The sequence below is a fragment of the Limulus polyphemus genome, unplaced genomic scaffold, assembly GCF_000517525.1.
Source record: "Limulus polyphemus unplaced genomic scaffold, Limulus_polyphemus-2.1.2 Scaffold1290, whole genome shotgun sequence".
Lineage (NCBI taxonomy): Eukaryota > Metazoa > Arthropoda > Merostomata > Xiphosura > Limulidae > Limulus > Limulus polyphemus.
The window spans coordinates 26,520-39,245 of NW_013666900.1; the positions used below are offsets into that span (position 1 = coordinate 26,520).

Below are 12,726 nucleotides of genomic sequence, written 5' to 3' on the forward strand. Positions count from 1 at the left end.
TCAAAGAACAAGACAAGCTCAAACACAATCTAATTTCAAATAAAGCTTTGTCTGATTAAATGATTTGTTATTTGTCGCATCACAGCTTTTGTCTACTTACCAAATAATTAGCTGAAAAAATACTGATCAATACATTTCAAATCTAAATTTTCACCGTGCAACGCCAGGTAACTCAACTAGTAACTTATAAAACATTAAGCATATCTTTACGAAATTTTGCAGATTATCAGTAAACGTTAGAAGGCTTTCATACGCAAAATATCAGATATTTTTTTTCTATTATGTCTTAAGATTTTCTAAGTGATGTTTTTCTCATGGATTTTTTCTTTTTGAATGTTAATTCTCCAACATGCAAAGTAATTTTGATTTTATGCATCAGAAAATTTTCAAATTTCACATGTGAAATCTTTATAACCTCCAGATAATTATCAAATGTGTTTTGAGAAAAAACTTATTTTTTCTGTTATTTTTCACTGTTGTACCTCTGTACAGGTTTGGTTGATTTGACCGACCTCATAACCACCATAAACAAATTAGAAAATAGATACAAGTTACATTTTATTGTAGAATGACTATAAATTATAACACAAATGTTTAGTTTAAATCTCATAACATAATACATCTATATATATTTATCATTTTTATTTTATTGACCTTTCAGCCGTGCCTGGCTACCATTACAGAAGTTGTAATGATGTGGCACATGTGCACTCATGTTACCATATCCAAGAATATAAAACTGGCCTTTACAAAGTGACCTGTCTTGGCTGTGTTTTAGTAGACTAGTATTTTGTAAAATACAGTGACATTTCAGTTGTAATACATTATATTTATATATACATTATTACTATTTACAAATAAGTTCTTAAACTGCACTTATTTTTCTTAAAACATAGAACAGTAAATAAAGAAGTATAGAAAACATTATCTCTTGTAGTTATGACCTCTGTACTAATTTGCTGCAAGTTGCTAAGCCTTATCAAATATTGCACGTGGAGGATGTAAAACAAATTGTTTTTTTTATATACACATTTTGAAATAACAAAAAATCATAAATTACTATATAAATACCACAGAATTGCACTATAATTTATCAAGCTTAGTAACTAAGCTGTATTTGGGTCTAAAAAAACATGGTTTTTTCGAGCTCACTAATGTCTTACCTTACTGCTTGGAATCTGGCACGAAAACAAAGAGTTTGCCATGCAAATACTTCACAGAGGATGATAAACCACTAGGGGTACATTCTTAACTTTCAATTGGCCATACACAGGTAATTGGGTGAAGTAGGCATACGTGAGCAATTATTTTCAAAAAGTGAAGAGGTGGGCAGAGCCGCCTTGGTTTATTCAATAAATATAGAAAATAGAAAAGATAGGAGGTTTCAATCTTATATTCTAGCTTGCCAATATCAGTAACTTGAGTATCTAATTCATAAGAAACTATAGACTTTGTATTTGGACATCACAAATATCTAACTTGAACCAATGCTGCATTCAAGATACCACATGACACACAAAAATTGATATTTAGGTGTTGTATTTTTTATATCTACTTTTAAATTAACTAATGTATGATACCAATATTTGAATTATTATCTACAATTTGATACCAAACCTATTGACATACATTCATAGTTCAATGAAATTTTGAATGCGATTCAACAAACATGATCATACGGCCTTTGATCCATGACCATAGGAAGACCTGTATCGGTAAGATTAAAAAAAAACAGGGTTTTTTAAAGAAACAGCATGTAAAACCAGAACTCAAACACACAGACTGTGACTTTCAACATCAAACTGTCCTAGTTGACAAAAAAATTTCAAAAATTATGTTAATCTTTAAATAGCTACTTATCCAACATCAACAACATTTCATTCGGCGTCCCATCTCATAATATCATTAAAATGCTATGTGCTAAGTGAAGCACTGTCATAAAAACCGGAATTTTTTTTAATTTGACAATTTTTATTATTCACATACATTTTCACAAGTGGCCTATCTATTTCTGGTAGATTCTGTTGCTGAAAGCTAAAGTTATGAATTCAGCTTTATACATTTGACTTCTGTACTGATATATATATACAAGTAGTGTACTGAAGAATATTTTAATGAAACCATTTATGCTATTTTATAAATTGACATTTGATTGATTTATCACCTATTTAAACAATTTACTGTTGTCTAGGTCTGGTAAGCAGAGCTGAGGATAAAAATTGGGGTACAGAGATTCTCCACATATGCACTATACATATTAAGCCATACTAGTGCAGTAACTATTCAATAGGCCTGGCATGGCCAGGTGGTTAGGGCACTCGACTCGCAATCTGCAGGTCGTGGGTTCGAATCCCCATCACACCAAAACATGCTCACCCGGTGTCCGGACTAGGATGCCAGTCCTACTCCCGGATACTCACCTCCAAAAGTAAAGCCACATTAGGCTATCTGCTGTGTCCTCTGCAGGGAATCAAACCACAGCATTGTAAGTTCGTAGACTAACTGCTGTCCCATCGGGGGACACTATCCAATATCAAGGAAAACTTTCTATCTGTCTGCTAAATGAGTTGACCAATCCAGACCAAACTTGGCATGCTAACTTAGTAGTCCAAGAGCAAACCAAATTAATACTAAACTTTCCCAACATTTAAAAATAAAAAAAATTGTATAATAACCCTTATATTGTTACTGGAATACCTATTGTAAATAGTTGAGTTTGAACAAAACCTCACAGTACAACAAAATTCTACAAGTCAAAGATTGTAAATGAAATTTTCAGCATTTTGGCTTATTTCCTGTAGTAACCAAAATGTACAGTAATAAAATATGCAGCTACAATGCAGAGAGCAAAGACATTTCTGCTGTTTAAGTTTCCCACTCTTTTCTGATTCACATCATTTAACTTCCAATTTATATTAGGGTTACAATAAGAATTTAAGCCTGAATTAGAGAAGTATTTTACAACTAAAATATTTTTTAGGAAATAGCTTACTTCTTGATGTGGAATATAGCTTTCCATAGAAGCAAAATTCAATATTATTATTAAATCTAATGCATTAAGTGTACCAAGTTCAGACAGTATAGTTCTTGACCACATCTCTACTGTGAAATTCGCTGCTCTGAACAAGAAGTGACACAAGTGCTTTGACATTTCTGTCAAGTTTCTCGACTTGACTGCTACACCTCTTCACTTCCAATCCACTTTCTCTCTCTAACAACAATTTTCTTGGAGAATGTACACTACTGAAAATCTTCATAGAAATTTTACTTATTTTAGCAAATGTGTGCATGTTTTCCACATTATGGAGAGAAAAGAGACAGAGAAGTGCAGCAGTCTCCTTTCAATAACTTACAAAACTTTTAAGGTAAGACCTGTAAAGCGCACTACAAGAGCTTCAAAAAGAAAGCCCATTTCACACTGAGAGCTCACTTTTACCTGCAGACTTTCACAGGATCTGTCGGGCTTTTATGAAGGGTAGAGCTTGGTATGAAATCTGCTTAATTTACTTAATTGGATAAATTAGCTCACCTTCTCAACTATTAACTGCAACTTTAAGTGTTTTTGCTTCTGTATGGCTATCTCTTTCCATAACATTTCATTTTGACATTTCAGGCTGGTAATCAAGGAATTAACATTTTCTTGTTTATTTTGAATGGCTTTTACTTCACCGAGCACCTCCTGTACGAGTTCATGTTGGATATGCTTTTCTTCAGGGGACTTTCCTGATGGCATCTGCACAAGAAAAATAAGTCAAATTATAAAACCAAATAACTGATTAACAACATAAAAAATTTAGTTCAAAGGTAGTCATTAAATTCAATTTGTTTTGAATTTTGCACAAAGCTACACGAGGGCTATCTGCACTAGCTGTCCCTAACTTAGCAGTGTAAGACTAAAGGGAAGGCAGCTAGTCATCACCACCCACTGTCAACTCTTTTGCCAACGAATAGTGGGATTGACCGTCACATTATAATGCCCCCACGGCTGAAAGCGCGAGCATATTTGCTGTGACAAGGATTCAAACCCACGACCCTCAGATGGCGAGTAGAGCACCTTAACCACTTGGCCATGCCGGGCCATATGATACACAACGTCCTGCTTTACCCATTTAAACTTTGGCTGTCATGCCACCATTGGTGCACACTATGTAATTTAAGTAATAATAATAATAAAATTATCATAATATTTTTTATTTTTTTCAGCCTAATATTGCCATTTTTTAATAAGAATTATGAATATTTCATGTTAAAGCTACTTATGAACAACTGTCATTTCACATTAGGATTTGAAGTCATTCTAGCAAGAAAAAAAGTGTAATTCAGATTTATTTATCTCTGTTTCTTTTGTTTTCTATGGTGGTTAGAATGTTGGTAAAACTGGCGAATCTCAGATAAAGTGGAGAAAGTAACAGATAAAATATAGTTTTCCTGGAAAAAAAAAGTTGGAAATTTATTTAAGAGATTTTAGAAATTACACAAATGAAATTGACAATTTTCATATGAAGAGAAGTATTTTTAATATTAACATGGAAATCACTTTGTACTCTAAGCAGTCATACTTTGACTCCATGCATTCAAGGAGAAATTTTTGGGGAAAATACTTCATTTAAAATTTAGATTTTTTGTCTACAAAAGACTCTTTAATGTTTACTCCGAAAGGTTGCAAAATTTTGCAAAGATACACAAAACATTAGAAGTTAAAGTACGGAAACTATAATGGCCATGAAATCAACTGAACCTGTTGCAAGAGGGTTAAAGTCTGAACAAAAATGGTATTTCTACACAATACAGTGGTGTCAGCACATTAGCCTGAAAGTATTCATAGTTCACCTTTGCACTTTCCTCGATTTTACAGATATTTAACATTAGAGCTGCAACCAATATAAATTCCTTGGAAAACATTTTTCAATGTCTTTTGCACCATTCTAAAAATATTCTATCACTGGCAGAATGATAACAAATCATCCACAAATTTGTCCCAAGCCAGATGTACAGCTTTCAACAGTTTATTTTCTGTTTGGATATATGCTTTGGAAGAACCTTGTCAACACAACTCGTGTGTCTCCTTTCTATACCCAAATGTGTGTGCATTATTTTGTTTACAGTCATTAGAGGGGGCTTTAATTAAGCATTACAGACCACTGTATTATTGAGTTACTTCTGGTGAAAAGCTGTTTAACTTCATTCACCACTTTTTTAGTGTGCAACTAGTAGCTGATCTTGGAATAGTTTGATTTTCTTTGATAGAAACATACCTTTCATTGCTTAACCAATATAGTTCAACAATATAGATATCCCTATATTTGAAAACCAAAAAACTTCATATATATTCACAAACGTTTACAAGCTTTTAGTTAATCTTACAAGTATATTGCACACAACATGTCAAATTTTTGATAAAGTATTTGCACTACAGATTTGTCTGTGAATTCTCCAAGCCTTTACTGAATCAATATGAGTGTAAAATTATTTTTGATTTTTGTGTCTTTCTAGAATTCCAACTGTTAAATTTTTATCATCTGTTTTCTTGAATTTTATGGTTTTATTGCTGTATATCTCCAATATCTCATTTTACTGAGAAATGTGAGCAAAGATTCCAGTGCTTTAGTAGAAGCCTCAATGTTGGCATGTCCATGACAAGATTGTGAATTCCTGCTAGACACCAATGTCAGGGACAGAGGAATCAGAGCAGTGTTATAACAGTTGCAGGATAGAGTAAATATGTATGCTAGTTGTAAACTTACAGCTCATGAATACAGATAATGTAATATAAAGAAAGAACTACTGGCAGTTGTTGTCATTGTAAAACTTATCCAGCACTATTTATATGGTAAAAAGTTCACCGAGTGTCCCATGCATTGTTGAAATGGTTGATGAACTTTAAAAACACTGAACAAATGACAACATGCTGGAACACAGTGTTGCAGGTGTTGATTTAATCATACATTATCTCCCAGGCCTGCAACATAAAAACACAAATGAATTGTCTTGCCAGACAGTCAGACTGTGTACACTCATTGACTGTCCAGATCCTGGACACCATATGGGAGTTAAGATAATTTCTGCAATAATGACAAGTTATGTTGCAGGGGATTTCACTATTAGATGGATGCCATGATTATCTCTTTGAAAGCTCCATTAAGAGCAAGTGAAGACTCCAGATCTAGTGTGGGTGATCACTGCCATGCAGCAAAGTAATGCACACTTGAGGCAAAAGAATCTAGAGACTTTATATAATACAAAGACTGGAGGTCACAAAGGTGTTACACATACAAGTACTAACATTTGTTCTTGTAATATTTGAATCAGTACTTTTATCATTCGAATGAACACTGTACAGTTAGTGTCACCCAAAGAAAAAAATAAACTTAAACATAATAACTCCAGCAAAGCATTGTTCTTTCTTGTCTGCAGACAGTAAATAGCCCTAGACACTGTTGGTCTACTCATGGATACAGAAAGAGGCTACCTCTGTATACTCATGTTCAACTACTTCACAAATTGAGCCAGGTTTATCCACTGATCAATATATTTGTAAAATATGTGGCTGATGTACTGGTGTAGCATTGGGTAGCCCAGTTCACAAAAACTGAAGAGATCCATTTAGATCAAGGAATTAAGTTCAAAAGCCAAAGCGTAGTCATGGTAAAGATACACAATTCACTTTATCTCCACCATCTTCATGGTTTAGTGGAAAGGGTGATACAAATTGTCAAGTGCATGCTTTTTAAGTTTGTTAATCTGGCCCCAATCCTACCAGGAGGAACACTTCCCTTACATCATAATGGAATATCATATCACCCTACAGAACAGAAATGAACAAGCTGTTTGCTGAAATATGCTAATGCTCAGTCAAGAAGTTCTGCTTCCTCTGCATGTAATGTACTAGGTCCTCCACCTAGAATGGATGCATCACAATGTCCATATGAATATATAAAATGATTAAGGACTGTGCAAGTTTATCCACAGAAGTTTGCACATCAACAGCTAGAATACTGTAAGAATGGATGTACCAAAGTGGAGCCTAGGCTTGGCTTTGGTATGTGCCAATGGTATGGAAAACTTTTGGCTCTAGCTGAACATGACCTCATCTTACGATCCAATGAGTTGGTCTATTAAGATACGAGTTACAGCGGTCAAAGGAGTGCTTAAGTCTCTATATGCGATTGATAAACCTCTGGTGAACTGGCTTTATCAAGAGTAAGAAGAGGAGGTAATCTTATCACACCCTAACCAACAGGATGAAGAATAAAGAGCAAATACTACTTTTTTGGCTATTCAGAATGACTCAGATTTGGAAGCACTAGATCTAAAGGAAAGATTCAACTTCAAAGATTAATAGCATTACCAATGACAGCCTCCTAACTAATATGCTTGGGATTGAACCCAAAGATAACTGAAAACAGTCAGGTAATTGATATATCACTGACAGAAAAGGTATCACAAGCCTTGCTTTCTGGGTTTGGAATGCATTTCTCCCAAAGCTACTTGAGGGCTATCTCTGCTAGCCATCTCTAAGGAAAGGCAGCTAGTCAACACTACCAACCACCAACTCTTGAGCGACTCTTTTACCAATGAATAGTGGGATTGATAGTCACTTTATAATGCACTCTAACCACCAGACATCTTTGTTTTCTAGGCTTCTGAATGTTAATATGAGATAACGTTCAAGTACTGTATAGTGCATTTGCCACTTGTACAGCCAAGACAGTCATTCTCTCTAGTATATAATGGTTTAAAAGGATGTAGTATATCTTGATTTCTGAGCTATCAGGTAGTGTTGACCAGCCAAATATATAGATTACATTTTGTGACAACAACTTGTTTATCCAGAGCTAGGATGACTATCATGTGTGAGCACCTGATGGTTGAAAGGAAGTGGCAATTCCTGCTTCAAAAGTCATCAGGTATTGTTCAACGTGCCAGTTCAGATGATTGGTGCAAGTAGATACAAAAACAAGTGCATCAACAGTTTGCACAGTTGAAGATGATAGCTAGAAGCTCAAAAACTATTGAAAGGGTTTTGTGACCCTTACTTTTTAAGCCACTGATCAATTTTTCAAAGGCTCAATGTCTTATGAGAATCACTCAACTGCTCTAGTAAAATAATGAAAGCTCCATCAATAAAATACCACACCTTTGTTGCCAGTTTCCCTAAAGAAATGAATAAGAACTATTCTATGTGCAGTGAAAGTTTTGTTCTATCTAAGTGTATACTGTTGTGTACTATAGGAACAGAAGTAGCAGTTAATCCTGACTTATGAGAAATTGTATCCAATTTCTATCAGCAGTTATTTATTTCATGTTACCTGAAAGGAAACACTCAAGTTTGATGGCTTATAAATGGCAGTACTTTACTGAACAAAAGCTACTTACAGTAGCTTTGGAAAGTAACCAAAGGCTATTACAATGTAATTTGAGTGGGAACCAGAGGCAATCTGTTGAAAGCAAAGAGTGTATGTGATGATGAATAATGGAGATAAATGAACATAGCAATATACATGTCTAAATTAGCATGAGTGTAGTCTCATGCATTTACAGGAATGTTACACAATCCTTTTTGAGTATTTTATAACATTAATGAATCAATTACATAGTAAACACAATTATCACACCACATGTGGATTTCAACACAAAGGATTTATTCTGGATGTTAATACTTCATGATATGAAGTTACCTGTGACTACTGATCTGCAAGGTATTATTTGAAGATACAGTGTACATGTTTTCATTAACACTGGTAGAATAATTTTTAATATTGACATGAGAATATTTGGCAGGTGATGAATTTTCATGGAAGGATAAAAGTAACAGAGACCTCACACTATGTCTAAAAAACAACACAGTTTTACCTGTAAGTGTAGTGCAAGATATTTTAATTGTGTCAAATCAAAATTTTGTACGAGGTGAAATTATAAGAAGTAAGTGGAATTCATAGATACCTTTAACAAATATGTACTTTGTGCACCTGCTGTTTTATTTGACTGTATATTAATACTTTTAATCATACAAATTGAAATATTAATAATATACAGTTTTCTAAACATTTTCTTGGGATTATTTCAGGCTGTAGGTGTATTACGATGAGAAAAGTAGCATGTAAGTGGTGAAACTTTGTAGATCATAACCTTACAAATACTAAATTTGTAACTGAAAGAATGTCCCTAAGGAAAGACAGTGAAAGCATTAGTGAATACTAACAGTCAAAAGTGAGAGTACATTAGGGATACTTAATATAGATGAGTGTGTGCATGTAGGATCCAGTTTTACATTAAACATGCTGTCTACTGTCATCAGAAAACCAACAGAGTGCAACATAGCTAAATAGATATTGGTCAAGTAAAACCTTATTAGTTACTTTGTTTTCACAGACAGATGAAAACAGTTCACCTCAGATGGCTTATGTGTGATCCTTACTGTTAAGCTCCAAATAGCTATTAATTTTTTTAACCTGTTTATAGCTCAGTTAAAGCCAGTTAAACTATAGTAGTTTTAAGACATCATATTCTAGTGTCTGGTGTATTTTGTATGCTCTGAAGCTATAAAGATATACAAGACCATTAATCTAACAAAATGATCCATTCAAAGAAGGAAAAAAAGATACTGTTCATTTTATTTTATAAAGTTAGGATAGAGAATATAAAAGATAAAATATAGTTTTATCAAAAAACTTTCAATATTCAATTTGGAGGTTCTAGATATTATGCAAATGAAATATGAAAACTTTACAATGAAAAAAAAAAGGTATTTTCATTCTTAGCAAGAAAATGACCTTGCATTCAGAATGATCCAGTAAAAGCTTTGGCAATTTACAGAAAACTCTTTATTAGAAGTACTTTATTAAAATCTCAGATTTTTGGTATAAAACAAACCTGTAATGTTTACTAAAAGCTTGAAGATACACTTAGTACATTCAGGGTTATAGTAAATATAGTTTCCCAGTTACATGGTGGTTACATGGTCAGTAAATTATACAACACCATATAAAAATGAAAAAAAAGAAACTCAACTAAATTGAACTCAAACTCTTAACAATAATATAACACATATACAGTGTAAAACAGTGTTTCTCATTACATGAGAATGTTAACTAATCTATTTTGTAAAAGAAAATCAATATACACAGTACACTCATCATTGTCTTACTTTTCTCTTTATAGACTCCAGAAAACCCTCTTGACCTCTTACAAAATACTGATGATAAAACTCAACTTCATGTCTCTCACTTTTTTGACCACTGAATTCTGTATTGCTGAATTTTCTGAAGCCATCTATGGAAGATATTATTAGGTTAATTTTTTATAACGATCTTATGTACATTCATCTAATTTGAATTGTTCTAATAAGTGTAAGTTACAAAACCAAAGAAATATCTGATAGGAAATATGTGTGTATGTGTTATCTTCTACAATCAGAACTGCCTCAAAAGCAATTTACTAAAAAAAAATTAAATTCCAGTTATTGGTGTATTCACTCATGAGGATAATAAACAACTGTAAAATTTGTTTGCTGACTTGATCTAAGATATTATATTTTACACAAAAGAATATTAATATCTATAATCACAGTTCATATAAATGAAATCTGGCAACAGATCCTGCTTGAATCTAGCCTTATAAAATGTTAAACTACCTCCTTTAACACTGAAAATAAATTAATATACAAATATATGTAAGAATCCAACAAATATCACAAGTTATACATTATAATGACATTTTTCAGAAGAAGCCTTCAGTACTGTAAATAACCATGTATAAGCCCAAATTTTGTGACTAGGTTCCCCTCTGATTGCATGTGAGAGTTGGAATTAGAAAAATTACTAATGAACTTCTAAATGATTGAGTGTTCTGTCCAAATAATATTAACCTGTATTTATTATCTAAATGTTTCTTACCTTTTGACATATTTTGTAAATGTTATATATGTATTTTCATATAATGCATACATTTAATGGGTCACTGCTCTTCATCTGTTAAAGCCTTTGTAAGAGTGATGTAATACTATGCTGTATTATAATATCCTTCAAACTCACTAAAAACTCTACAATACCTACAACAGAAGTAGCAATGTCATCATTTAACCCCTTTGTTTTAAATAACATAATTTGAAGTTGTTTTATTTCATGTTATCAGGAAATACTAAATCACTACTTAATTTCATTACTTCATCAAGCAGAACTTATCAATATCAAAAAATATTTGATCAAAAATTCCTTCCCTCTAGCACTCATCAAAAAAAAGTATTTTTGAATATATCAATAAGGTTTACCATTCCAAAATTCCTGACCTCAGTGTTCCTAAATATCATTTCACCTTGGTGTTACCTTTCACTGGTTCCCACAGCATCAAACTTAAAAGTGAAATCAAAAGCATTCTGCAATCAACTTATCCCCAAGTCAGCCTAAGACTAATCTTCAAACCAAACAAACGAATATGCAATTTTTCCTGTTTAAAGAAAAAATACCTCCTTCAAAAAAATTGCTGGTAGTATACAAATGTGTGTCCTTGCTGCAGGCAAGTCGATATTGGGTCAATGACTCGAACCTTACCTACCAGAATCAAGGAGCATGTGCATAACAGCCCTTTCAATAACTCTGGAATTTACAACCACCTAAGCAAAGACTGTAGTAAAAAAACAAACAGTGAACACTTCAAAATAATAGACTCATTGAAAGATGAATGGACGCTAAGAAAAGAGAAAGCACTACTAATTCGTAACCTACAACCTAAGCTGAACAATCAACTAGCTACATCACTGCATCAACTCATCATGTCTGAGATGAGCAAAAGTGAGAACTTCATCAAACAAACAAGTCTTATTTAAAGCTAAAATACATAATTTAACTAGAAACACTACAGAATGTACACCTTTTAATTCTTTTTAAGTGGTATTACAACTGGTATACTTTTAGAATTGTAAAATAATGCCAAAACCTGAAACATGCATCATTATTACATTCAAAGAATTTATTGGAATAAAGCTTCCAGTGTGCTAAATTCTTTTAATGATTTATTTTTTATTTGCATTTTAAATTTCAATTGATTTGTTTGCTATAAATACATAAATATATTTCACTATAAAAAATATTGTGACATTAAACAGACTTCAATAACATGTCTGTACCTGCAAAAACTAATACGTATCAAAGGTAACAACAATCAGACATGGTACAGAAAACAATTAACTATAAATCTACAATCAGTATCGTTTCTCTTGGAAAGTTAAGCAGAGTTGCACGATGTACTGGCCTAACATCTGTGACACACCTTACCAACCAGTTCTCCACTACATCATTGTTTCATAATTAAACACCATAGCCATGTGTGTGTCACCTGCTAGAGGTCATTAACAATACATTGTTATATTCTATAAAATTAAGATATTGTTCACATGATTGGAATGTGCTAATTTGAATGATGATAACAGTTTTACTCTTTGTTATATTTTCAAAAATTTAACTCTTTCAGCACGGGCTCTGTCCCTAAGACTGACCTCGTAACCATTTTGTGCTTATTATAGTTTTCATGCTATAACTTTTAAATTAGTACTCAAATGTTAACGAAATTTGGCAGATTATCAGTAACATTACAATGCTTTCAAACATAAAATATAAAAAAATTTTATTAAGTCTTAAGGCTTGTAAAGCAATGTTTTTCTCCTGTTTCCTATCTAGCATGCAAAGTAATATTCATTTTAAGATTAAAAATACTTTTATGCATCAGAAA

The 12,726-nt window shown here is 32.7% G+C and overlaps 1 protein-coding gene across 4 annotated transcripts in view; it reads right to left on the reverse strand.

The window, feature by feature from the left end:
* LOC106462956 overlaps positions 1–12,726 on the reverse strand; it is a 43,840-nt gene that overhangs the window by 15,899 nt on the left and 15,215 nt on the right. For all 4 annotated transcript variants that reach the window (XM_022390363.1, XM_022390362.1, XM_022390361.1 and 1 more), the window contains exons 3-4: positions 10,148–10,272; positions 3,530–3,733 (exon numbers count right to left, since the gene is read on the reverse strand). The gene's annotated coding sequence lies outside the window, so the exon portion shown is untranslated. The remainder of the gene's footprint in view (positions 1–3,529; positions 3,734–10,147; positions 10,273–12,726) is intronic.